We start from the raw sequence: 26,234 nt of genomic DNA on the forward strand, positions 1-26,234 counted from the left end.
CTAATCTTGTGGAATCTAAGCGATTATGTAAATTCATAGAATAGTTGGATAAATACCAGGATTAAAATAAGTTACAAAGAGAATATATGAATTTAAAAAAATTATATATTTAATTAATTAATTTAACTACTTTGATAGATAGCTATGTTAAAATTATATATTTAAGGTTTCCTACGTATATCCACCTTGGATCATTTCGTCTATTCTAATACCAATATACTAATGCTTAAAAAACAATTAAAGCACTCCTTAAAAGTTCATTAAACAAGAACGAAATAAATATTTATCAAAGTCTTTTAACAGATATTTTAAAATTCGCCAAATCTATAGAGTTCTGTCTTAATTCAAGTTCTAATGCTATATAAATCAACCCACCTTCCTGGGTTGATTATGTAATATCCATTTAATAAGTCTATTAAGTGGATATTACAGTTCCATTAAAATTATTTTCCTGTCATTGTATTTTCTCATTTCCTATTCCTGTCGTTTCAAGATTCAACGCTTCGCTATTTTAACCCTTTACCGATTTCCGCTTTGATCAACTAGTTAAACCGGAAGTATGGCCAGCACGCATTCTAATTCGTCTATCTGTTCCAAACTTTGAGCCCAAAAGCATCCAACACAGCAACATCACTCTCTCAGAATCTAGAACACTTCTGAGGAAAACTCATCGCATACTCTGCTTCCTCTCCAGTCCCACAGCATCATTCCAAAAGAGGAGACAGTTCACCAGATTAATAATGAACCGATTATTTAACTACTATTTTACCACTGACTTATAATTTCGCTTTTTATTTAATGATATTCACAGCAATATGTTCTTCACTGCTTACACTTGCTTTATAAGGACGTCCATAGTGAACGTCTTGATGATTTTATTTCACACTTGGGCAGTAATCGCATAGTTCGAAAACAAAGATGTACATACAAATGCATAGCAACTCCTCATAGCAACAAATGTAATTATTAACTGCCCGCTATAATTCTACAGTTTTTGTAGAGCACAGTACAAATCAGACGTGTTTAAAGGCGCTAAGTGAATTTTCTTATTTATTGATTTTAAATTATTGTTTTTCTTAAACTTTTGATTTAACTTTAGTAGTATAGCATTATTTTGTGATTTTCTGATTAATCTGGGGTATTTATTCTTTACTCGGCCTTGTAATTGCATAAACGTATCGGTAAGGGTATCAAATCCACGTGTTACAAGTTGCAGCTCCGCTGAACGAGAAGTTTTTTAGCCATATTTAGCCCCTTTATTGACCAATTGATACATCAAATTATTTTCTATAAGTATCTTATAGACTTAGTAAGGATCGTTAGTTTATTCTGAATTGAGACAGCGAGATTTGGAAGTTAATTAATACTTAAGTGTCCCTAGATTTACCGTTCGTTACTTCCGCCATTGTTATACGATACGTTATATCCCGAACTAGATAGCGTTAGTATAGAATAGTATATATAGTATAGTATATAATATAATATTGTCAATTAATCAGCAAAATCTACTAATTTTATTAAACTTCGTTGTCAATTAAATTGTACTTTTAACTAAATACATATAACGACTTAGATTACAAACGTAACATAATTAATTAATACATAACTTGATACGGAAGTTATATAAACAGAACTCGTAGATAATATTTGATACTGAAAAATATATATAGCGTTATAACTGTGTTGGGATACAAGTTTAGGGTTATAATTTTGTACTGAAATTGAAATTTTATTGAAATTAAATCGAAATCATGACTCTCACCAGAGCAGCAAAGCAAAAGGCTCAAGCTAATGGGAGTGCTGTGGCTCTGGGGAGAACTCAGGGGGGCAGTTGCCCTCTGAATCACAGCCTTTTAAAATGCACTGCTTGCATGATGTTTGTGGAGCAATCGGGTACGGGACATGATATTGCCATGGGGGATGTCTTTATGTGTGCGCGATGCAAGGAGTGTAACGAAATCAGGCGACAACTCAGCGTTGTAATGGGCCTATATGAGAGCTTGAAGGACAGGGTGGATGCCCACGAAGGATCTAAAGTGAGGGGCCCATCAAGCTCTCAGCTGCCCACATCAACACCAGAGCTTGTACTTGGTCATCACGCAACACAGCGGCAACCCCCAAGGCAGAATGCGCTGGTTCCACAGGAACTAGTAGTTGTTGGTGACTCTATTGTCAGGGAAACGGAGAACATGCTTTGTAGAAAGGATAGGTAAAACAGGACCAGGGTATGTCTGCCAGGGGCAAAAGTTGATGACGTTGTAGAGCGGGTATCATCTTTTAAGGGAACAAAAGGTGATATAGTTGTACACGTTGGCACTAATAATATTAAGAGTAGGAGACCGGCAGAATTACTTAACAAGTACAGGTCATTGTTGAAAAAAAGCCGTGAATTAGGGTTGAATTTGAAAGTGTCTGCAATTCTGCCCAGACACGATAGGACGGAATATATGAGGAGAGCCTTGTCGATCAATTCGGCCCTGGAAAGATTGTGCAAGGCACAAGGGGTAGAATTTTTTTAAGCCTGGACTACTTGTTAACAGGAGAGACTGCTTCTACAGGGATGGGATACACTTAAATAGAAAGGGTGCAAGAATATTTGCTGATGCTATCGAGGCAGTGTTAGGTTTGTCGAAAACTGCTAGCTTGGGGAGATACAAGGACTAATAGATTAACAGTAGCCACTGGCAGAGGTGAAAGAGATTCTTGCACTGCTTCTATTGGAATGAGCAGAAGCCTGAAAAACAAGATGCAGGATATTTCAGAGACTGCTGGGAGTCATTGCGGTACAGGTAAACACATGGGTTGTGTTACGGTAGCTAAGAAAAAGAACAGGTCCATGTATACTTGCGTTTATACCAATGCTAGGAGTTTGGTAAATAAATTTGATGAATTTGAGGTATTGCTCAAAACATCGAAGGCAGATATTGTTGGGATATCAGAGACATGGTGTCACACAGATATAAGGAATGCAGAACTGGAATTTGGGGAGTACAATGTCTACAGAAAGGATAGACAGGATAGGAAGGGAGGAGGGGTTATGCTATTAGTTAAGAAACACATAAAATCCAAGGAAGTGAAGCCAGTCGACATCGCTGGACAGTGCAGTGTCGAGTCAGTTTGGTGTGAATAAGCATTGGGAGATCAAAATTGAGAGTAGGAGTGTGCTATAGGCCTAATGACTCTGATGAGTATAATAAGAAACTGTACAGGGAAATAGAGTGGGCCAGTAAATCAGAGAGTCTTATAATGGGGGATTTTAATTTCCCAGATATTGACTGGAATTTGTGGGTTGGTTACTCACACACTAACAACGCTTTTGTGGATTTATTAGATGATTGTTTTCTACATCAGCATGTTCGGGAGGCAACTAGAGGGAGTAATACTCTTGATTTGATTATCAGTAGTGATTCTCCATGCATTAAGAATCTGCAGATAGAGGAACCACTAGGTGACAGTGATCACAGTGTACTGAAGTGGGATTTACTCAAAGAGGTAACTACCATCAGGGGTTAAGAGAAGGGTTATTGCTTTCGCAAAGGCGACTACGATGGTCTGAGACAGTATTTAAGTTCTATACAGTGGGACCACCTGATGATGTTACCAACAGCAAATTCAAAATGGGAAGCATTCAAAGAACTTATCTTGGAAGCTACTAGGCTTTACATACCAACTAAAAAATATTGTTCAAGGTTTAGGTCTAAATGGATGTCAGATGAACAATGAGACATATGGCAGAGAAGAAAAATGCATGGGATACATACAAATTAACACGTGACACAGAAGCCTATGATAGATATAAGTTGATCTGTAACCAAGTTACAAAGGAGGATGGGCAGGCGAAGGCAGATTACGAGAAATCTTTGGCAAGGGATGCAAAGAAAAACAGCAAAGAGTTCTTTACTTATGTAAACTCTAGAAGGAAGGGGATGAATCAGATTGGTCCACTTGATATCGATGGTTCAACTATTGATGATCCTGCTTACGTAGCTAACAAACTAAATGAATATTTTGCATTGACATTCACACATGAGGAGTTATTTATCCAGGGGAATGCCAGAGGTGTATTCAACTCTGGCAGTAAGCTAGATAATCTTGTAATAACTGAGAGTAAAGTGGAGGAGAAATTGTTGAAGATAAATACAAGAAAGGCACCTGGGGTGGATGGGATCTATCCAGTTATATTAAAGGAGGCAGCGGACACAGCATGGTTTTGTTAAGGGGAAGTCTTGACTGACCAATTTGATTGGATACTATGATGCAGTCACAAAAGAACTGGATGCAGGGAATAACTTTGATATTATATACTTGGATCTTAGAAAGGCTTTTGATACTGTTGCACATGGAAGACTGCTGCACAAATTGGAGCAGTGTGCATTGGAGGCAAATTGCTGCTATGGATAAAGGAGTGGTTGAGGGGGAGAAGACAGAGAGTGGTAATCAATGGACACTACTCATCCTGGACTAATGTTATTAGTGGAGTCCCTCAGGGTTCAGTGTTGAGTCCATTATTGTTTTCTGTATTTATAAATAACATTGATGATGGTATATCAAGGTTAATGTCCAAGTTTGCAGACGATACGAAGGTTGGCAGGGTTGTTAAGGACACTACTGACGCTATGCTGCTGCAACAGGATCTGGAAAGGTTGAGCAGATGGGCTGAGAGGTGGCAAATGAAGTTTAACATTGACAAATGTAAAGTACTATATATGGGAAACAGCAGCCCTAGAGCAACGTATCAACTCTGTGGTACTACACTGACAGTGGTAGAGAATGAAAAAGACCTGGGGGTAATTGTGCAGGTAGATATGAAGTTCTCTGAGCAGTGCAGACGGGCTGCAAGAGTAGCTCATGGTGTCTTATCAATGATATACAGGAATTTTTCTAGCAGGGATAAGTGATTATTCCCTTGTATAAGGCAATGATCAGGCCACACCTCGAGTACTGTATACAGGTCTGGAAGTCTCATTTCAAGAAGGATATAGAGCTGCTGGAACGAGTACGGAGAAGCGCAACAAGATTAGTGAATGGAACAAAGGGTTGCTCTTACGAAGAAAGGCTTAAGTTTTGCAAATTACAGTGTCTGGAGACTAGGCACCGGCGAGATGAGCTGATAGAGGTGTATAAAGCCTTGAACGGTTTGAGCATGCTCAATGCTGATGGGATTCTGCCTCTTTCTCAGAATAATCACCTGAGAGGGCATAAATTCAAATTGAGGAAACACAGATGTAGGATAGATGTGCGGAAATTTGCCTTTAGTCAGCGGGTAGTTGGTTGTTGGAACAGACTTCCATCCCATGTTGTGGAGGTTGATAGCCTAAATAAAGTTAAGGCTCGGCTGGACAGCTATTTCGAACGAACGGAGGGGTGAAGTGGAAGGTTTTTATTTTTTTTTTTTTGGCTGATGCTGCATAAGTTTGCTTTCTTGCATCATATGCCTGTACTAATATTAATACAAATTTATAACCATAGTGACAGACAGTGGCGGATTACCCATTAAGGCAATAAGGCACGTGCCTAGGGGCCCCAGGCTTTGGGTGGCGCCAAGTCAAGACATTTTCCTATAGTGTTCCAAAATAGATTAATGTTTTCAGTAAACATCATAAAAATCTTGATTAATTTAAGCGAAAATTTAAGCAAAAAAATTCAAAAGTACAAAATTTCATTTATTTGCCACCTAACTTTTATTTATTTTTTTTTATTCTTTTTGTTATTATTATTTTTTGGGGGAGCCCCCAAATATAATTTGCCTAGGAGCCCCAACTATCCTTAATCCGCCACTGGTGACAGGTAATATCGATTTTGTGAAATTTTAATAACTTTCTTCGGCTTATTTCTTCTTGCATGTATTGGTATAGGTTCCTGCCGTTATGTATGCTTAATAAATATTTAAATAATCTTAACTGGTAAAGTTTCCACCCATACCTTAAAAATCCAATAAGAAAATGGAAAACATGTTCCAGCATTTCTCTCTCAGGTTGTAATTCTATCACCACGAGTTGTCTTATTTGTCCTACTCTTTTATTTTAAAATTTTTGTATATCTTAATTACTCGCAGAAGGAGTTTTTTTTTTTTTTTTGTGTGTGTGTGTGTGTGTGTGTGTGTGTGTGTGTGTGTGTGTGTGTGTGTGTGTGTGTGTGTGTGTGTGTGTGTGTGTGTGTGTGTGTGTGTCGAAAGACCTGCTGTCCGGTTCATCCATGTAGAAAGCTTACCTGCTATTATTTCGACGTGTGAAACAAAACGGAGTGAGGAATTTGTTTTGAAATAAACCATCTTGTCATTCTCGCTATAATTGTTTTCGTTATGTTCCATGAAAACACTCCTGTCGAATGTTCTTTGATCACTGCAGCTGACAGAGTCCCCTTTTTAAAAAAGCGATATTTAAAGCCACAATGCATAACATCAAACATTAATACTCGTTAAAAATACTTCTAAAGTTTGTGAAACCACAGGACACAACCGTAACTGCACCTACTCTCATACCCATCACACATTTGTATTCAGGAAACATTTCTCTGTTTTGTTAGCAGTGCGGTTACACTTTCACTTCACAAACGTCATTAGTAACTGCCCGCAGGAGAATCAGTGGGCGCGTGTTGCTTATTATATTTCACACTATCTTTTCTACTCCTGACAAAAGGCCAACTAGTTCTTCATTTAAGCATGCCTCAAAGAGGTCTGGTATCCTTAATTCTTTTCATGGAATATGAAAAAGAGCTGATATATGCAAAGAGAGACCACAGTTATAGCCCCATTGAAGCACACAGAATGAGTTTTGGTTTTTATAAAGTACCCAAAGGAGGATTAAATACAAAGAGCATTCCTTAGGACTAAAAATTAAAGAAGGAACTCGAAGATGCATACTAACCTCTGCGTTTTGGAAGGACTGTACGTTTAAAATTGCTGAATAATATTTCAGGCTAAGCTGTTTACATATTGTATGCTAAACAGCAGATCATAAGTAATGCATGTTGAACTTTCTACCACGAATGCAGATGGAATTCAGTATAAAATGGCTGCAAGGCTCGGTGAATAAAACTAATGAGTTTGGTTAGATGAAATCTCTTTGCTCGATTTCGATGGTGAAAACTGGAGTTTACTTTAACTTAAAATAAGGCAGAGGATTTTCATTCGATCAAATTTTCGTTAGTGTAGGTTTGAATCGTTCTATATCGCGCTCGGCTGCTATATTACGACATCCCTGAGACGATCCACATCTGTACCGGGTCATTTACTAAGAACTGAATAAAAATGTAGATATTTCGACTGTGAAGTACATACCCAAAAGACCTATTGTAAGAGAAACATGTACAAGTAGAAAATAAATACGTTTTTATACGTTGACAAACATTTTGTTACAGCTTGCACCTCATACTTCAATGGGTTATCAAAAACGGGTTCCTGCCTGGACTTGTTGGCTTAAAAAGGTCAAGGCAGAGAAATAAATATCTGATTTTTAGTTGTACCTTGATGATACAGCGTTGATTGGAAGTTCCAAATCCTTTATAGCTTGATAAAACAACTATTCCACATAGTTGTTTTATCTTCCTGTATTTTTAAAATAAATGTTGACAGAATAAATATTAATAATAAAATAAACAATCTTACACCACGTGATATATTTATTGAGAATTTTTAAAGTAAAATAATTAAAATCTCTAGAACAATATCTAAATAGACAAAGCGGATATAATGTGCGCATTGGGCGGTGCCAGTGGTTTTCCACATAAACAGACAGTAAATTCTGTACAGATGACTTCAAGTCTTCAACTGGTATTTCACAAGAAATCCATTTTAAAAAATGCTGAAGTGGTTTAGTAGCCTATTATGTTATCGTATAAGGCCCTTCAAGTTCAAATAAACCGAAATATTCCAGTTTTTGTTTCTATCAGCACCTAAAAACACTGCTAGAGCAGAGTGGTTTTAGGTGCTAATCTGCACATCCCCCTTCGCCCAAAACTATGAGCCCACCCTTACAAAATAAAGCGGATTCCCTAATGAGCGAGGCATTCTTTTCATCATTAGGCAGCTCAGTCTACTAAAGTAATCGGAGAAATAAAAAAGCACGCCCACCTCTTAACTTCTAATCCTGTTTTCGGAATTATTGGGCTCTACGGAATTAGTGTAACAAGAATAAAGAAAGAAACGGTGTACGTAGAGGGCAGGGAGGGAATCAAGGAACAAAGTGGCCTAATTGAGCAATCAAACAGGAAATTTGTGGTTCGAAAACCGTTATTTTCCATGCACCGCACGAGCTAGAAAGAGGTTTGAAGTCCTGCTGTTTGTATACCAACCCCGTGGTTGCCACTTAAAGGCAGATTGCTACGAAGCGTTGTACTGCTGGTGGGCTCCAATTAACTATATCTCGTGCTTGTTTGCGAAGAGATTACGCGTACAGTGCCTTTCATGGATTCTTTAATTGTCCGGATACTTTGTAGCTAACTATGAAAGTCGTCTCACTAGAACTTCTTGTTATCATCCGAGACACTGATATAAGCAGCAACGTAAAATTTCAACAATATTTATGGTGTGTACATTTGATGATGGACTGTTTTTGTTTGTTTATTTATTTATTTATTTATTTTTTAATTTTGCAGATTACTAATTCACTCTTCGAGCCCAATGTGTTATATTGCATTTTATTTCTCTGTAGTAAATTTCAAATAAACCAAGGAATTTCTTAAAACTATTTTGAAAATTCTTAATTGAGTTGCGAATTATAAATCATTGCGATTCATTCCGAGTTTGATCAAACAAAATCAGTTTTGATTCAATAAAAAATTTTATTGGATTTAATCCAATTAAATGCAGTTACCCAGTGTTCACCTTTCTCGTGAAGACATGTTTTTTGGTGCAAAAGTTTATAGGATCAACAAAGAAACGTTCTACTGGTATACCATCAACAATCATTGGTTGTTGATATACATACAACAATCATATAACAACACAAACACGGTACCAGGAATTGAATTATATCTATTCTGTGTGGGAATGATGCAATCTGCCATCATAAATTTCAGGTTTTTAAGAATGAGAGAATTATAATAATAAAGTTATAATATGGGTCTTTTAAGAATGCATGGGTTGAAGGAGAAGTATGGGGGAAGGGGGATGCCGGAAACTTTTCTCTAGAGACTAAACATGGGTTTCACCACTTCAAGCCTCCAATAAGCAAAGTGGTGGTATTTCACCGGTTGATGAAAGTCATCTACCAGTATACAATAATTTTATTAATTCTTCAAGGTTTATGGATGCAAATCTTAGTCCTGCCAGGAATATTTATTTAATAAATTATCACCTTAAATGAAACATCAAATAAATGGATGAAACATCAAATAACAGTAAAAATACTAATATGATACATTAATAAAAACAAATAGCGACACAAAAAAAATTATTTTAAATGATTTTCTATTATTTAGTTAATTATTTTTCGTATAATTAAACATTTTATAATAAAATGCTTTATTATCATACGTGACTGAACTTTTTCTCCTGCAGAATAGTCTCCTTATGAAACTATACTCTGTAACCAATGATACTACTCCTTTTGAAAACATTTCTGAAACTGTTCATTTTACCTCTTTCAGAAATGCTAGGAAGTACTTTAATCCTACCATTCATCGAGTTTTCAGTTCAGAAAAGAGTTGCAGGACGCCAAGTTGTTGAATAGACGAATTATTAAGCTGGTTGATCGCAGGTTATTTTTTGCTAAAAATCTGAGATAAAGCGCGTTATGAGTTAGTATTTTACGATAATGAAGAACCACACTCTTGTCCAAAGATTTCCTTTCGCATGGAACAAACTGCCTTAATCCAGGCCTTCGTAGCAGCACAGTGGATAGCGATACTGATTCACTTGAATTTTTCTCCAGGAAACAATCAATGTTTTCCCCCAAAACAGGTCAACCACCGAAAATTCCATTTACAGATACAAGACAATGACGTATCATGGCTCTAGTTGCCTCAACACAAATTCTAAAAAATCCACACTCCTTAAACCCAGCATTTTCCAAAATTTAGTCTTTTATGCCCCTTAAACATAGACATATAAAACTTATTTCATATTTGCAACGCTAGTTTAATTATTTGCCTGTTACTTAGAAAGTGCCAATATTTTTATCTATTGTTTTTATATTTTAATTAAAGAGTTCAATTCATGAAAATTACTTTTAATTTCTTTTATTGTAACAGTTCGTTTCTTCCTAAATAACTGCTCGCTTTCCCGAGGGTGGTGCGCGATAATTTCGAAAAATACTACCTTGAAACATTTTAGAATTTCAGAATAATAAACCTCATTAAATGTTTTGCTAAAAAACGAATCTACATTGTTTTCTGCTTTCATTTGGGCTTTCGGTCTTTCATTGGCTTCCTAGGATTCGAGATTTATACACTTTAACGTTCTGTTTACGGCTGTACTGGAATGTTCATGTTGCATTACCAGTTATAATGTTACGCAAATTACTGTATCCTTGAACTCTGATTAGCAACAAATTCTTCCCATTTGTCCCTTACTTAAGATTTGCAACAACTCATGTTCAAGTGTTTCGTTAAATCAATTGGATTTTACCTTTAGAAAAATATAGCTTTTAAACAGTTAACTGTAAAGAATTAAATCTTCTATTTCTCTACTTGGAACATCATCACTGTATCGTCCTTGAAATCTCTAAACAAATCAAAAACTGTTGCTCCACGCCAGGGTATGGCGAAACAATGGCACGCATGCCACAAGGGGTATGCGTATGAAAATACACGGGCACGTAGAATACCCATTAATAGTTTATATTATTAAAAAAAGTAATTTTTCATATGACGACATTAGTGTGACTATCTGTCAGCCCCGTCTGGCAGTGAAAGGGTTATTGCACGCAGAATATGCAGATTGGAGGAATAAATGGACAAATATAGTGGAAGTGCAAAAACGATATGTTCTCGGTTCGCGCATAAAATTCGTTGTTGTTTTGCAAGTTTGACATGCAGGATTTTTTCATCCTGCGTGTCAAAGGATCGCTGCTCTACAGACAACTTCCTCTTTATAAACTTAGTTCAACATCAAATTGCTTGATTGTCAGATTTCTTCGACTTAGGGCAAAATCTGATACGATATTAATTGTATGCTCCAAAATCCGATCACTCAATTATACCACACACACACACACACACACACACACACACACACACACAAACAAACCCGCAACACCTTCTATTCTGACAATTAGCTGTAGACTAATTGATTTCTTCTATGATAAATAAAACACCATTAAACATGCCAAAACAGGTCTTTAATGGAGCAGCACCTTTCAAACGCCTCGCAAATAAAGACAGCCTAAAGACCGGGTATTTAAAAAAATTGTCCATTATAGTACAGAAGATAGTTGAGATTATTACGGCATTCATGGGATTTTCATCCATCCACAAGGATGAACGAAAATTTATAAGTCCTTTCAGAAAACAGGTAGGTATATTAACAGGGCAGTTATTAGCATTCCACGGGGTATTCTTTATCGCTCTGGATCGAATTTGACGTGAACATATTAAAATTTATCTCGAAGAACAATTAAAATATTCTTCCACAAGTAACTTCGAGTAATTCATCCTCTCACTAATGAACTGAAAGAGTAAATAGACACGGACCACTCTCCTGTTGAAAAGAGTGGTCTGTTCATATTGAATCTATTCAAAGTTGACTGTACTCTTCTTTTTATTGAGTAACCCCATTTCGCTGGCACTGGAATTTCATTACGTTCTTCAGAACATATTCGACTGCGGAGATTGGACTAAATTGAGAAGAGCAGCAAGTGATGTAAGCGGAGACGGAAATGGGTAGGAAAAGAGAGAAGTATAATTTAAAAATTAATTTTACATTTTAAATACATTTTAATGAACCCAGATAAACAAGATGGTTTTATTTAAAAGGATATCGATTCATGCATTGAAGAGACAAATTGGAGTCGAGTTAACATATGGACAGGCAGAATAAACAGCGGATTTTTATTAACGTTTCGCAATAATATTTCCGCATTAATTGCTTTGTTTTATTCCCAACAACTGTTCTTTTTCTGCTTCCTTTACATACGTCTTTAACTATATTTACTTCCCTCTTTACAACAGTCTATTGTAATTAGTTCTCTGGTTGCAGTTTCTCTCCTGCTATTTTTCTTATAATCATTGTAATTCGTCCTTCATTTACTTTTTCTAATTTCTATAATGAATAAGTTGGACACCATTAAAAACATTCATAAAAGTAATTATTAAATTTCAGTAATAAGCAAATTGGAATTTCAATTTATAATTTTGTAGGAATTATAAAATTTCCATTCAAGGCGACCACGAATCAAAAAAAAATGCTTCAAAACAGAAGTGTGTCTCGGAAGTAATTGGCACATCATTTAATTCGCATAATTGCAGCGTCATCGTACAAGCACTCAAGCTTCGGTGAACTGCCAATAGATGACAGGAGTACATGTCCAAGAATATGCTGACTCAGTTATGACATATTGTCTTTTAGTTGGGAAAATAATGGAAGATTTGAAGACTGAGCAACGTTGTTTTATTTTGTTCGACGTAGTATGAGTGCTGGAGATACTGTGAGAGAAACGTTAGGGTTTTACAGAGACAAGTGATTAAAGAAAGCTGCAATCTTCAAATAGCGCAGGTGCATAAAAGAAGGCAGAGAACACTCAACTGTCCAGGCCTTGAGTAGCTGACGACGCGCGGCTTGGACAGCTAAGGACTTCCACTACTACAGAACAAATTGCGCAAAGTCCCTGGAATTCTGAACGAAGACAGGAGAATCCATTCCATCAGCTAAGCGGCAGAATGAAAATATCATACGGCAGTGCAAACATCATTGTATGCAGCTTAAGGATTCAGCTGATAAAGCGGTTCACAATTACAACACGTAACTTAGGTCATTTTGCATCTACGAGACAACATGTCAGAAATTGTAACTGTATTAGCTGCATTAGCGCGCTATCTACTGGCATTTCGCCGAAATATAAGTGCTTGTATGGTGGTACTGCCATTCCGCATATTAAATGAAACCGGATAATCAGCTGAATGAAAATTTCGAACACAAGTTTCAAAGCGTAACTACCACAATACAAATTTAATGCATGTTTGTTTTGGAGAAGCTGTAGTAGTAGTAGTAGTAGTAGTAGTGGCATGTGATGCAAGAAAGCAAGTATATGAGCTTATGCAGCATCAGCCAAAAAAAAAAAAAAAAAAAAATCACACCATTCCCTCCAAATGCCTGTCCAGTTCCTCCATAAATTTATTCAACCTATCAACTTCCACAACGACAGATGGAAGTTTGTTTCAACAATTAACCACCCGCTGGCTAAAGGCAAATTTTCGCACATCTGTCCTTTCTTAATTTGAATTTATGCCCCCTTAGGTTCGTAATCTGAACAAGTGGAAGCATCCCATCAGAATTCAGCGTGCTCAACCCATTCAAGGCCTTATACACCTCAATCAGATCAACGCGCAGGTGCCTAGTTTCCAATCACTGCAATTTGCAGAACTTAAGCCTCTCTTAAGTGGATCCCTTCATTCCCCTCACCAATCTTGTTGCCCTTCTCTGTACACGCTCAAGTAAATCTACATCCTTCCTAAAATGAGGCCTCCAGACCTGTACGCAGTACTCAAGGCATGGCCTGACCATTGCCTTATACAGAGGGACAATCACCTCCTTCTCCCTGCTAGCAAAATTCCTATATATCATTGACAAAACCCCATGACCAGCCCTGGCAGCATTCCTCAGAAAACTTCATATCTGACTGCACAATTACTCCCAGGTCTTTTTCATTTTCTACCACCTTAAGTGTAGTACCACACAGTTGGTACGTTTCTCTGGGGTTACTTCTACCCATTTGCAGTACTTTGCATTTGTCAAGGTTAAACTTCAGTTGCCACTTCTTAGCCCATCTGCCCAAATTATCTAGATCCTGTTGCAGTAGCACACTGCCATTACTGTCATTAACAACCCTGCCAACCTTTGTATCATCTGCAAACTTCGACATAAGCCTGATATACCTTCATCAATATCATTGATAAATATACAAAACAACAGTGGACCTAACACCGAACCCTGTGGGACTCGCTAATAACATTAGTCCACGAAGAGCAGCACCCATTGATTACCACCTTCTGTCTTCTCCCACTTAACCATCCTTTTATCCATTGTAGCAACTTACCCTTAATGCAATTCTGCTCCAATTTGTATAATAGTCTTCCATGCGCAACAGTGTCAAAAGCTTTCCTGAAATCCAAATATATGATATCAAAATTATTTTTTGCATCCAGTTCCTTTGTAACCACATCATATTATCCTATCAAATTTGTCAGACAAGACTTTCCCTTAACAAACCCATGCTGTGTCTGAATTATTGCTGCAGTCTTGTCTAGATGATCCTGCAATGCATCTTTAACCAGCGACTCCATTATTTTACCCGGAACAGAAGTTAAACTAACTGGTCTGTAATTACTCGTGTCACCCTTCGATCCCCCTTTGTGAATTGGGGATACATTTGCACATCTCCAGTCCTGTTAAAGATAATGTCAATGAAACAATACATGTGAAGCTAATGGAGCTACTGACACAGAAAATTCAACAACTTAAACATTGTCATTATTTTTAGTTTTAAAAACGATTTGCTCAGAAAGCCGAAACAGTTAAAAAATTTCCTTAGTGTTTTAGAAAATAAGAGACAGATCTGCTCTGGAACGCACTTTGCCATAAAAAAAAGGAATAACCACGTAGTAAAAGTTTCCAGTCTGGTTAAACCTTAAATTACAGCTGCATACAATCCAATGTCCTCAGTAAACGCTTAGCTCGTATCAGAGTAGCAAACATGAACATATCTACAATATTTAAATATTAATTTGATAGTTTTGAGAGAAGACACGCCCATTATACCTTTAATTTTCTATAACCCCTCACAATTAATTATACTGTCTATGCAGTATAATTAATTGGAATATTTGATTACTGTAATTCATAATTCGATGGCCAATTACAAACAAAACTATATGCTAGTCTTGCTAACGTTGACTCATTTTTGTTAACAGTCTAAAAAGGAAACTCCATAAGTTAGGAAAGGCTGAAAACTACTGTCAATGTTCGCATTATGTGGATTATGGAGTCGTTATAAATAACTGAAATGCAATAAATTTAAGTAATTCAGGACACATCTGTGCTGAAGCGCTTGAATTCATTCTGAAATGGCCCTTTTCTTGACCTCAATAAGTGCGGAGAAGAACCTCCGTATGTTTTGATGTCGCCATAAAGAGTAAATCCTATTGTTAGATCTGTGACTGTCTCCTGTCTAATGAATCAGCCAAAAATAATTCCTTGTATGGTACTCCAAACAACCTCTTCGGTGCGACAAGCATCCGCAGCTTAATAGCAATAAGTGGAGAGTAATCCTATACATTTTCTTCACACTTCTAGACTCCTCACTCCGAATGGTGCTGTAAACAAAACGTAGCCCAACTACAGCGGAAAGCAAATCTCCTCTTTATCAGCTACCCCACGTGTTTCTTTCCCACGGCCTACTGGGAGTTACAACCAACTTTACGATGCAACTAAGACTCCAAGGCTCCGCAGAACACGGTAAATATGGCCAAACAAATTGCTTCACACAGCTGTTAGAGACGGCCATTGGAATCGTTACACATTCCTCGGCACGTAAAGAGGTGGTAAATTGACACACGAACATATGAAATGGATCTGAACATTTAGCGAACGTCACACAAATAGACTAATCCGTCTTGAGAGCCATCAACTTAATCAATTCTGTTACAGTAGGAAATTTTCAGCCACAGTTACTGTCCTTAGAACACCGTAAACTTGATGGGCGACACAGTGTATTGCCCATTATAAAGCCATTGCTTCGTGCTTAAATCTCAAGAATTGGCTTCCCTAAATACATTTCCACTAACAATCGTCCCGTGAATATTTTTAAGTGGGTTAGGGGATTTTCATTCTGAAAAAACCTTGATGAATAATGTTTTATGTCTTAGTCCAATGCAATCGTTTCTGAATGCACACAATACTCATAAAATCCAAATGCCCAACTCATCATATCTCAAATTGCCTGGAGCGGTTTGTGAACAAACACTCACAGGAACGTCTAGAGGGAAAGCATCAGCTGCCCTGGGCCTGCATATAGCGTAGTTTATCCTGGATCACTGCCATAAGAAGAAAGATAGAAAAGTAGAAAAGGGTAGAGCGAGCCGGGTGAGGCTGTTTTCTTGGGGGTAGGGGGCTTTCTCACTCTCGATGCTACAGCAGCTAAGGCCACTAGGCGTTATTGTGTTGTCTAAATTCCGCGTAGTCTAAGATGAGTTTGCCCATCGATGACGGGAGGAATTTTTATGGGACTTTTTCACAAAGTGGCTGAGTTAGTCGGTCTCAGGCGAGGGAAGCATAGTTTTCGCTCAGGGAAATTTCGGTTTTTCATCCAGCAAACAGAAAATAGCCCTCAGAACGCACGCAATTTACAGCCAATGTACACAGAACAATATGGTTTTAGTCGCTGATACTCTTAAAACATTACAACAACAAGATAAGTTTGTCTCTTTGCTGGATAAAAAATCTCCAAATTTTCTGGAAGAAAAACTGTGCACCCTTGCCTGACACCCGCGTACTTGGCTACGGCGTAAAATACCCATAAAAATTCCACCTCACCCGATACGATTCGAACACAAATATGTCTGCGAGAAATGAAATTTCACCTCATTACTCTTATACATACGGAATAAAATTAAATTAGAATAAAATTTAAATTACGTAAGATTCGAATACCGGCTGTAGATCATAAATTCTATCCGTTCTGAGGGCTCCTCGGGGACGCTTTCCTGGGAAGAGACAATTAACAAGATTTTAGACGGAATAATCTACTAAGACAATCCTGGTCATGACACCGAAGTACACAAAAACGTCATCACTGTGGCCGAGGGCAAGTAGCCCTCGGCCACAGAAGAACCCTTCACGAAAGAGGAGGTGGCATTAGCCATAAATAAAATCAAAAATGGAAAATCTCCCGGACTGGACCTGATCGAGGGGGAGTCCATCAAACACCTTTGGTCTGTTGCACCCGATGTTCTAGTACAACTATTCAACACGTGTCTTAATGAAGGCTCCTTTCCTACACGTTGGAAGTATGCCAACCTCAGGCTTTCATCCAAGGATCCAAATCGTCCCACTGGTACAGCCAAAGCATACCGTCCAATTGCTCTATTGCCAATATTAGGAAAAGTATTTGAGAGGTTACTTCTCATGCGTCTTCAGTCTATCTATGAAACCAAAGGACTCGCCTCTACATTCCAGTTTGGCTTCAAGCAGGGATGCTCAACTATTGATGCACTACTGAAAACCACTCAGCTAGCAGATAATTATGATGCCCGTTACGTACTGGCGATTTTTATAGATTTTAAGGGAGCTTTTGACACCATCTGGTGACCAGGGATCTTGCTTCGAGCCAGAGTACCTGGCTGATCCCTCAACATCTTCAAATGTCTTACAGATTACGTCTATAACAGAAAAGTTACCATGAAAACAAAATTTCATAGTAACACCCGCTAACTCACCAGAGGCTGCTCTCAGGGCTCTGTTCTGGGGCCAGCTGTTTGGAATATGATTCTGGATGAATGGCTCCTGCAGGACTCCCCCCATACTACACAGCTCTCATATGCAGATGACCTGGTTATCATTGTTGAGAGCCCTACTCATGCAGCTATTGAGACCAGAGCCAACACAGTCTTGAATGCCCTGTCAGTTTGGGCTGAAGAGAATAAGCTGGAAATCTCTACAGATAAAAGCAGAACCCTGCTTCTCAAAGGCCGTCTTGACGACATCAAACCACCAACCATTCGTTATAAAGGACATGCACTCAAGAATCAACGTTCATTCAAATATTTAGGTGTTACCCTAGATGATCACAGAACTTTCATGCCACATCTAAAGACCATGAAAGAGAAGGCCAAAAAGTATATAAATATGCTTACTCGCTTCACCCGCAAAGACTGAGTTCTTAAGGGACCTGCACTCCACCTTCTTTATTCAGCTGGTTTTGTACCGTTCGTAACATACGGCGCTGATGATGGACAAACGATGGTTCCATCGTTTGTCCATCATCAGCACTAGGAACGTTATTCTGCTGATACAACGGTTGATGTTATTAAAAATGACTCGGGCTTGTAGAACGACATCAACAGCAATGCTATAAGTATTAACAAGTTGTATCCCCCCCTTGACCTCCTAGCAGCCTTCACAGGGCTTTCCCATGTTATCAGAAAGAACAAAGAAACTGAATTCCTGTTAATAAAAACTACTGTCGATGTAAATCCGATACAAGAACTGCGGCGTACTCGGCAGGAACTTGTTTCCCTCTGGCAACTCCATCGGGATGATTCCACCAAAGACAGTACTACCAAGCTATTTCTACCTAGTGTCTCCTACCTCAACAAACAAAGACTTGGCTGGTTCTTCGCTAATTTATACACTACCTTTCTTCTGACAGGACATGGGTCATTCAAAAAGCGACTTCAGGACTGTGGGCTTGTAAACGATCCCCATTGTGAATGTGGAGAACTGGAGGACTGGCACCACGTAATGCCTCGTGTAACATCTACCTGAACCTACGTAATCAACTGTTACTGGATATGTAAATTTAACCACACTTAGTCCGGAAAGTAACCTGTTAAAATCAAAAGAAGCGTTTTTAGCTTTTAGCAGTTATGCCTCAGCAGTCTTCAAGAGGCGTTGGTATCATCTCTCCACGTCTGATCCCACAACATAGACATCCAGACCAGACGTTCCTGAAACCGCGATGATCTCTCCTCGTACCTCTCTTCCCTCATCACCGGCCACTATCAGAACTGAATGAACACCCAACTGGACATCTTCCTCGTAGGAATGACGGCACTGAATTGATAGCAATCAAACTCACACATTTCCCATTGCACCTACCCAATTTTGCAGGCCTCCCTTGTTCTGCAAGCTGTCTTCCTTTCCCTGGTCTTCGGTGGGCTCCCAGACCAGGGGTGATTCCTACTTTTCCTTCCCACTTCTTTCCGCTGAAGGATGAAAGCAGCTTGGCTCACACCTCCCAGTGAGCCAGGCTGCCTTCATATTCTGGCTGGTTCCAAGTAGCCAGAGACACAACAACAGAACACAACACAATTCTGCATAAACCAGACACTACATTTTTTCTGGCTTATGCAGTAGTTTTGCATTCCATCACAGAGTACATACGGCGCAGATGTGGGGAACCACAGGTGGCGCCTAACCCTAAATACTATACTACCGGCTGTAGAATGTTGTCATTAAAAAGTCAGCTTGATCGAGTTCTTGAACTTATTTAACCTGTGAGAGACCAGTGTAATGATTACGTTCTAACACTGTTTTGAGTATCGAGAATTGTTGAATATGACTTCCGAAATTCATCGGTTTAGAAAGGGCGAGTTGCCATGGGAAACACTGGCACCTATAGACAGGCGTTCGTTCATCTGAACAAGAGGAAGAAATCTAACAGGCCTCTGGCAAGGTGCTATCATTTGCAACTAAAATGCACGTCTAACTTTGCTTCGTAAAACACATAAAATTCATCGTAGTTTCATTCGGCAGTTGGGTGGATAGGATCTGTGAAACGAAATTCGACCGTATAAACTAAATAAGCCCTATAAACTTTTAACCACTACATTGAACACGTAGAACAAGACATTAAAAGTCCATCAATAAGGGTGTTTAATGGAAGAAGTGTCGAATTGTGTGCGATAAAAAGCACTTATTCAAAGTAACCCCGTTACAGCTCATCCGATAAAGGGAAAATGTCACAGTACTACACAATAAGTGTTACTTCCTTATATCGCTTGTCTTGGTTCTTGGAAGATGAGATTTTTGCCAGAACATATAGGAAATCAATAGAAAACTTTTCACCTAGCTTCAATGTGCGCACTCAGTTGCAAGGTTTTTCAATAAATCTTTTATAAATTACGAACGTGTTGGCTATCCCCGGTGCATTACTGCGAGCGCTGGTTATTCTCCACATCACTGCACGTATTTACTGTGTACAATAAGCGGAATAAATAATATATGTAGGTTGGAGCGTCTATTGGTAAGTGGTCGATTTTAGAGATTTTTAACAGCGTCATTGCAACTGGTAGCTTACAATAACAGGTGTCCTGCAGCACAACACCAGATATTCACTTCTACACATTTTGCAAGTGATATACACCGGTTCCGTTAAAATAATAATCTGAAATCTGTAATTTACCAAATGCGTGTGTATGTTAAGCGCCAAAAAAGTTAAGGCTATGAGAAGCGTTGGTATATTGTGCCTGTAAATTGCATGTATTCAGTGACCTATTTGCCTGTTTGCTTAACTAAAAATCTAAGCTTCCAGGAAACAAAACCATACAACCTCAGCTGAGACCAACTATTCAGCCACGTTTTTAAAAAAGCCATAATTCCTTACATCATTGATGGAATTCGAACCCAAGTATTTTTTACCAGGTGTGAGAAGGATGGTGATTAAATCCATTGTACTACCCGCAAGAGCAAGTAACTCTAAATTTTAACCGGGTAACTTAGAGGGAACATATCAAGGCTGCGCACTTTAAATGGTGCATATGTATTTAATATTTATACAGAATATGTGTGCCAGAGCAGTGCAATATCAAGGCAACTCGCGACGAAGTGTCACCACAATATGAGATCGATGCTCTAAGTAACAACCCTAATTTGCTTAAAGCTATGTACAGAGAGATAGGCTATGCCCGACATGTACAATATCTTATGTATATGATTTTCTGATTCAGCATCTCTTAACATCATAGCCCTCGCGCGTAGCAGTGGATATAATTGCCGTCCTCCGACACCGGAAAAGAGTCAATCTCGAATTCCATCAAAGATGTGAGGAATTTTTATGGGCCTTTTCGCAACATGGCTGAGTTAGTCGGTCTCATGCGTATGTAAAAGTTTTTTTCCACAGAAACTGGAGTTTTTGCTTCCAGTAAACAGGCAAACAACCAGAGAACACACGAAATTTACAGATACAAATACGAGTGTATGTACTGAATTACGGGTGACCTTAATATAATATAATACGCTCGTAGCCTGAGTTGCAGTGGTGCTTAACATACGCACACTCGTTAATTTATAAAGGATCTCGGTCGGACATATTTCACAAAGTAAACTGTTTCAATTTCTAGAACAAAAATCGTTCGGAAGCTAAAATTAGAAAATATACTTTTCTCAGGTTAAAATTTAATAAAACCAATATTTGGAAATTTTCATTATGAGGATGAAGTCAGGTTGGAAGGGTCTTTCATCAAGATTAATCTACTTTCCACACCGTATGAAAATAGAGCTTTGCCTTTCTTCATAGCTGTGTGCTATAGCACTCGAAGTTGTCCGTTCACAGATACTGGAGCTCGTCAGCCTGAAAAACTAGAGTTGCCACAGGCCACTGACTAGACGCCTTTTTCCAGTAACTTTAAGGATTAAAAGTTTTTCTATATCAACAGATTTAATGAGACTCACTATTCTGGTTTACACTATTACCGCTGTAAAAGGCCGTTGATTAAGGCGCCTTCTTTGTGACCGCAAAGGTCGGTTTCTATTTCCACAAAGCAAGGCGTTCGCAGAAGTAGCACCACAGGGAGACGCACTCAGTAGCTTCTAATGTGCTGGTGGTTTCCTCGGTATTGGTTCGCAAAGAGACAAGCGACCTGTCAATATGCCCCAAGGAGAGCTCGTTACTTCTTCAGCTTGGTCACTTCTGCCAGCGTCTTTATCTTTCTGCACAAAACCGATGCGCAATTGATCTCTTCACTTTCCTGATCTCTTCACCTCTCTCACCGCCTTAGTGTAGATAAAATCAACTAACCGCAGTTGCGAGTCGTCGTTGGCGGCAGCTCGTTATTCGCGCCTCACTCCGGACCCTTGAGTAATGAGCAAGAACTGCTTCCGGGGTAGAGGAAAGTGCACCGAAACTGGTCAAGTGCAGAAATTGCCCGGTATATATTTGCTCTTCACTAGAGAGAAGAATAAGTAAAATGAATGCATAACAATATGATGATGAAGACGCTTATCTAAAGAATCTTAGAAGAAACAGGCAAGTCAGCACTCCTATAAAGGGCATTAAACTGGCTGTTTGTAGGCTAGGATAAGTCAATGAGCAATCTTTGACTGAATCAATCAATTGCTAAACGTATTCGATATTGTTCAAAAAAATGTATTAACCTTAATAATTTCATTTTTATTCTTATCTAGTAGCGTTTTAATATATTTTTCGCATTATTCTTTTATTTAATAAATTTAAAGTGCTAAATTAATATATGAGAAAACGAATGAAGTTGTCTATTTATAAAATAACTCGATAACAATTAAGTTTATTTGATTTATTTTTCATTTTCGTAAAAAAGTATTACTAAGGATTTCAACGAGGAGTTCTCTCGCGTTGGACAAACCTTAAACCGTCTCCAACCGTTTATTCTTTTTTGTTCGTTTCCTCAACAAACCAGACACGCGACATCAGCCCAGACAGACAGATTACACCTAAAAGAAAGTAACAGTTGCTGTTCGTTATCTGAAATGTCGGTCTACTTCAGTTAATTGTGATTCGATCTTGCTGCTGCTGTTTCCAGAAATGTAGGAACAGTATAAAGAAAGTCCAGACATATACACGAGCCTTAAAAAAAACAAAGATATTGAGGCGATTCCTTATGGAAAATAAACATCGTGTGTTTTATAGTTAGAAAAGTAATGCCCTCTTTGAAACAACGTATTCCTCTTGTCTGATGATGTTATCCAAAAACGGTAATAACACTACGACTTCCTCAGAGACTATAAAAGAGAAACAAAGACTGAAGAAAGAAAAGGTCCTTAAAGGCATTAATATCAAAATTGGAACAAACTGAATGCATTATGAATACTGATAATAAACAAAAAGATCGTCCCTCGATGCAGGTTGACACCGTTGCTGAACTGTAAACAAGTTACCCTCCATTTCATCTTTAGAAGAATGCACTGCAACAAATGTGTCCAGACATTTACAGACAGCATATATACTCAAAACAATAACCAAGATCCTGAACTTTCACCCTTATAAGTTCAAAAGTGCTCAAGAATTGTCGCTGTCCCATCGGAAAGTCCGTTTGGATTTCGCACACCTGTATATCAACCAACTTGAATATGACCAACAATGGCTAAATTGTGTTTTATGGTCCGACAAACCCTCTTTTATCTTAATGGTGCTGTTAATACGCATAACTCTTTGTGTAAGCTGAAGAAAACCCATAAAAATGGAAAACTATTACATGAAGAGAAAGTAATAGTCTAGTGAGTTTCGCATCCACTTTCAAAAATGCTCCGTATTTTTGAAGAAATTGTTAATTGATCTTAAATGCTATATCCATGAATTTACATAGATACAAGGATGTGTTGAAATGTGTAATTCTACATTTGACCCAGAAAAGAGTTCTAGATCAGGTAATCTTTCAACAGGATAGATTGCCCCCACATATCCGCATCCCAGAGAGATTGCATCATTAACAGAGCGTTTTAATGGAAGAAACAGGCAGAGCTTTTGAAACGAAGTGGCCACTCGCAGCCCTCTTGAGGTAGCACAGTTAGTATAACCTCCCGTTGATAAAAGACCTGAGTTCGAATCTCATCAATGACGCAAGGAATTTTTATGGTCCTTTTTCACAACTAGCTGAGTTAGTCGGTCTCAGGAGAGAGCAGCGTGGTTTTTCTCCCGTACGAGTTTTTTTCGTCCAAAAACCAGCAAATTTACCACAGAACACAAGCAATTCACAGACATATTATATATACAGAGCAAAATGGCTTAAGTTGCTGTGCGCTAAAAACCCAAAAGCCACCTTGCATTCAACTGGAACCCTACTAATTATCGGTTACGTCTACAGCTATGACACACACAGCTAAGGAGCACAATTCAAATAAAGATAGTGGAAGTATCCCAAAATCAGCTTTCCTGCGCTGTTCTTAATTTCATTAATTGAATCGGAGTTATTGATTCAAAGGGACAACGTTTTCAGCAATATCTGTAGTCATGTTAATTGAGGTTCTACAGTAAGCCTTGGTTATAATGTTTTCCTATGTGCAGTTTAATATTTTAACATCAAAATATTTACATATATTACGTTAAGTTAATTTATGACCCGGCGTGATATGCGATGGTTCTCTGTTTAAGAAATTAGTAGAATTCTATTCTTGGACTCAAACAAGACGCATTTGGGACAGATGAGATCAGAACCGCCATGAGAGGACGAAAATGATACAGTTATTAATACTGAATTTGAAAGAGCTCCACAATTTCTGTAATTCACGTAATTTATGAATTACTTTAAAACATATCCATGATAACAACGATCAAGCGGCATTGAACTTCTGTGCTGCGATGAATGCATCTTTTATAAACAGATTATCAATGCATTTAGCCCAATAATACAGCATTTTTAGCTTATTACATGAAATCTTATAATTCACCTGCACATGAGACGAGGTTTCTTTATTCGTCTTGTCTGTTTGTCTTTACGCCAAAGCAGCTAAGATTATGAAACATCGTCTTGCCAATTTTCGATAACGTAGACATGTATAGTATCTTATGTATGGCGGCTCCGGAACGTTAATTCAACCTCCCAGGTACTTTGTGATGAAACAGACCCTACAAAAAGTTAGAAATACATGGTTGATGTTGTTGTAGGGTTTTATGATGAAAAATACTTAAAACCCTTAAAACCCCTGCCAGAGAATAATGGGCAGCCTGGCTACCTCCTCCTAGTGGTGTGTGCGGGTAACGTGGGGTCCCATCAGGGATCCTGCGGCCAAATGCCAGGACACACAACAGAACCCAACACAATACTATACATTCAACCCACTACACTTTTTCTGGCATTTATAGTGTTCTGTATTTCTTCACAGTGTACATATGGCGCAGATGTGGGAAACCACAGGTGGCGCTCGACTCTAACACTATGCACACTGTGTAGGGTTTTAGGAGTATCAGCGACTAAGGCCATATTGCTCCGTATATACTGTCTGTAAATTGCTTCTGGTCGATTTGACTGTTTGTTGGACGAAAAAACCGAATTTCCGGGAGAAAAAAAACCATCCTACCCTTGCCTGAGACCGACTAACTCGGCCATTGTGAAAAAGAACAATAAAATTCCTCACATAATTAACGGGACTTGAACTTAGGTCTTTTCCAGTATGGAAAAGTCGTGCTATTTTTTTGTTTCTGACCACTTAGTCACAAAGAAGGCGATTGCCTGGAAGGTCTGCCCAGTGCCCTTCTACGCCATGGAAAGGTGGGCCACAACTACGTGAAGCCCTGGCCACTAGGGGTTGGGCCACTACAGTCTTTGTCTGCCCTAAAAAGGACGAAACTCGCACGCACTAGTGGTAGTGCTACACACACACACACACACACACACACATATATATATATATATATATATATATATATATAGTGGATAGAGAGAGAGAGAAAGAAGAAATATTTAAAAAATTAGAAAAAGAATTAGTAAAGAGAGGAATAGAGGAAGAAATAGCCAAATATAAAATAAAAATACTTAAAAATAAATAAAAAAATCAAGTAGAAAGCGAGTAGAAGATCCATGTCAGGTATGGTAACGTCGGATTAAGTCCAATACGAACCCCAGTAATCCATTTGGGAACAGCTTAAATTAAAAACATCAAGAGTGCCGAAACGAGAAGATGACAGGAAATGTCAGTCTCTAGAGATAATGACGACGTTGCAGCCGTTGGGTTGGTTCAATGTTGTTGCTGAGATGATGAACTCGAAAAAAGTTTCTTTCTTTTGATGAAAACAGCAGAGATGAACTGTTCTAAAGCTAACAACGACAGAGAATATTCAGTCAAAGTCACTTCATTTAAAAATTATTAACAGCAGTTTGTAGTTTAGATCTGTCGTCGTGGTATAGGTTGCGGCAATATAGAATGTGCGTCCAGGTTTCCCTCACCACACAAGCAGAGATTAGCGTCAAACAAGCTAAACTGAAATAGTTCGGAGTTAATGGAGCCATGCCAGTAAGTATATATGACGTTGTAAATTAGGAGAAAACCATTAACGAACTTCTTGTTGAGAGGGAAGGCAACTAACTAAAGGCACAAAAGAATTGGTGACGTGACCAGTTAAATCTATCTTAAAATATTTAAGTGGATAAAATAATTTACAACGAATTTT

Source organism: Mastigoproctus giganteus, chromosome 5 (assembly GCF_048544385.1).
Source record: "Mastigoproctus giganteus isolate SK-2022 chromosome 5, ASM4854438v1, whole genome shotgun sequence".
NCBI lineage: Eukaryota > Metazoa > Arthropoda > Arachnida > Uropygi > Thelyphonidae > Mastigoproctus > Mastigoproctus giganteus.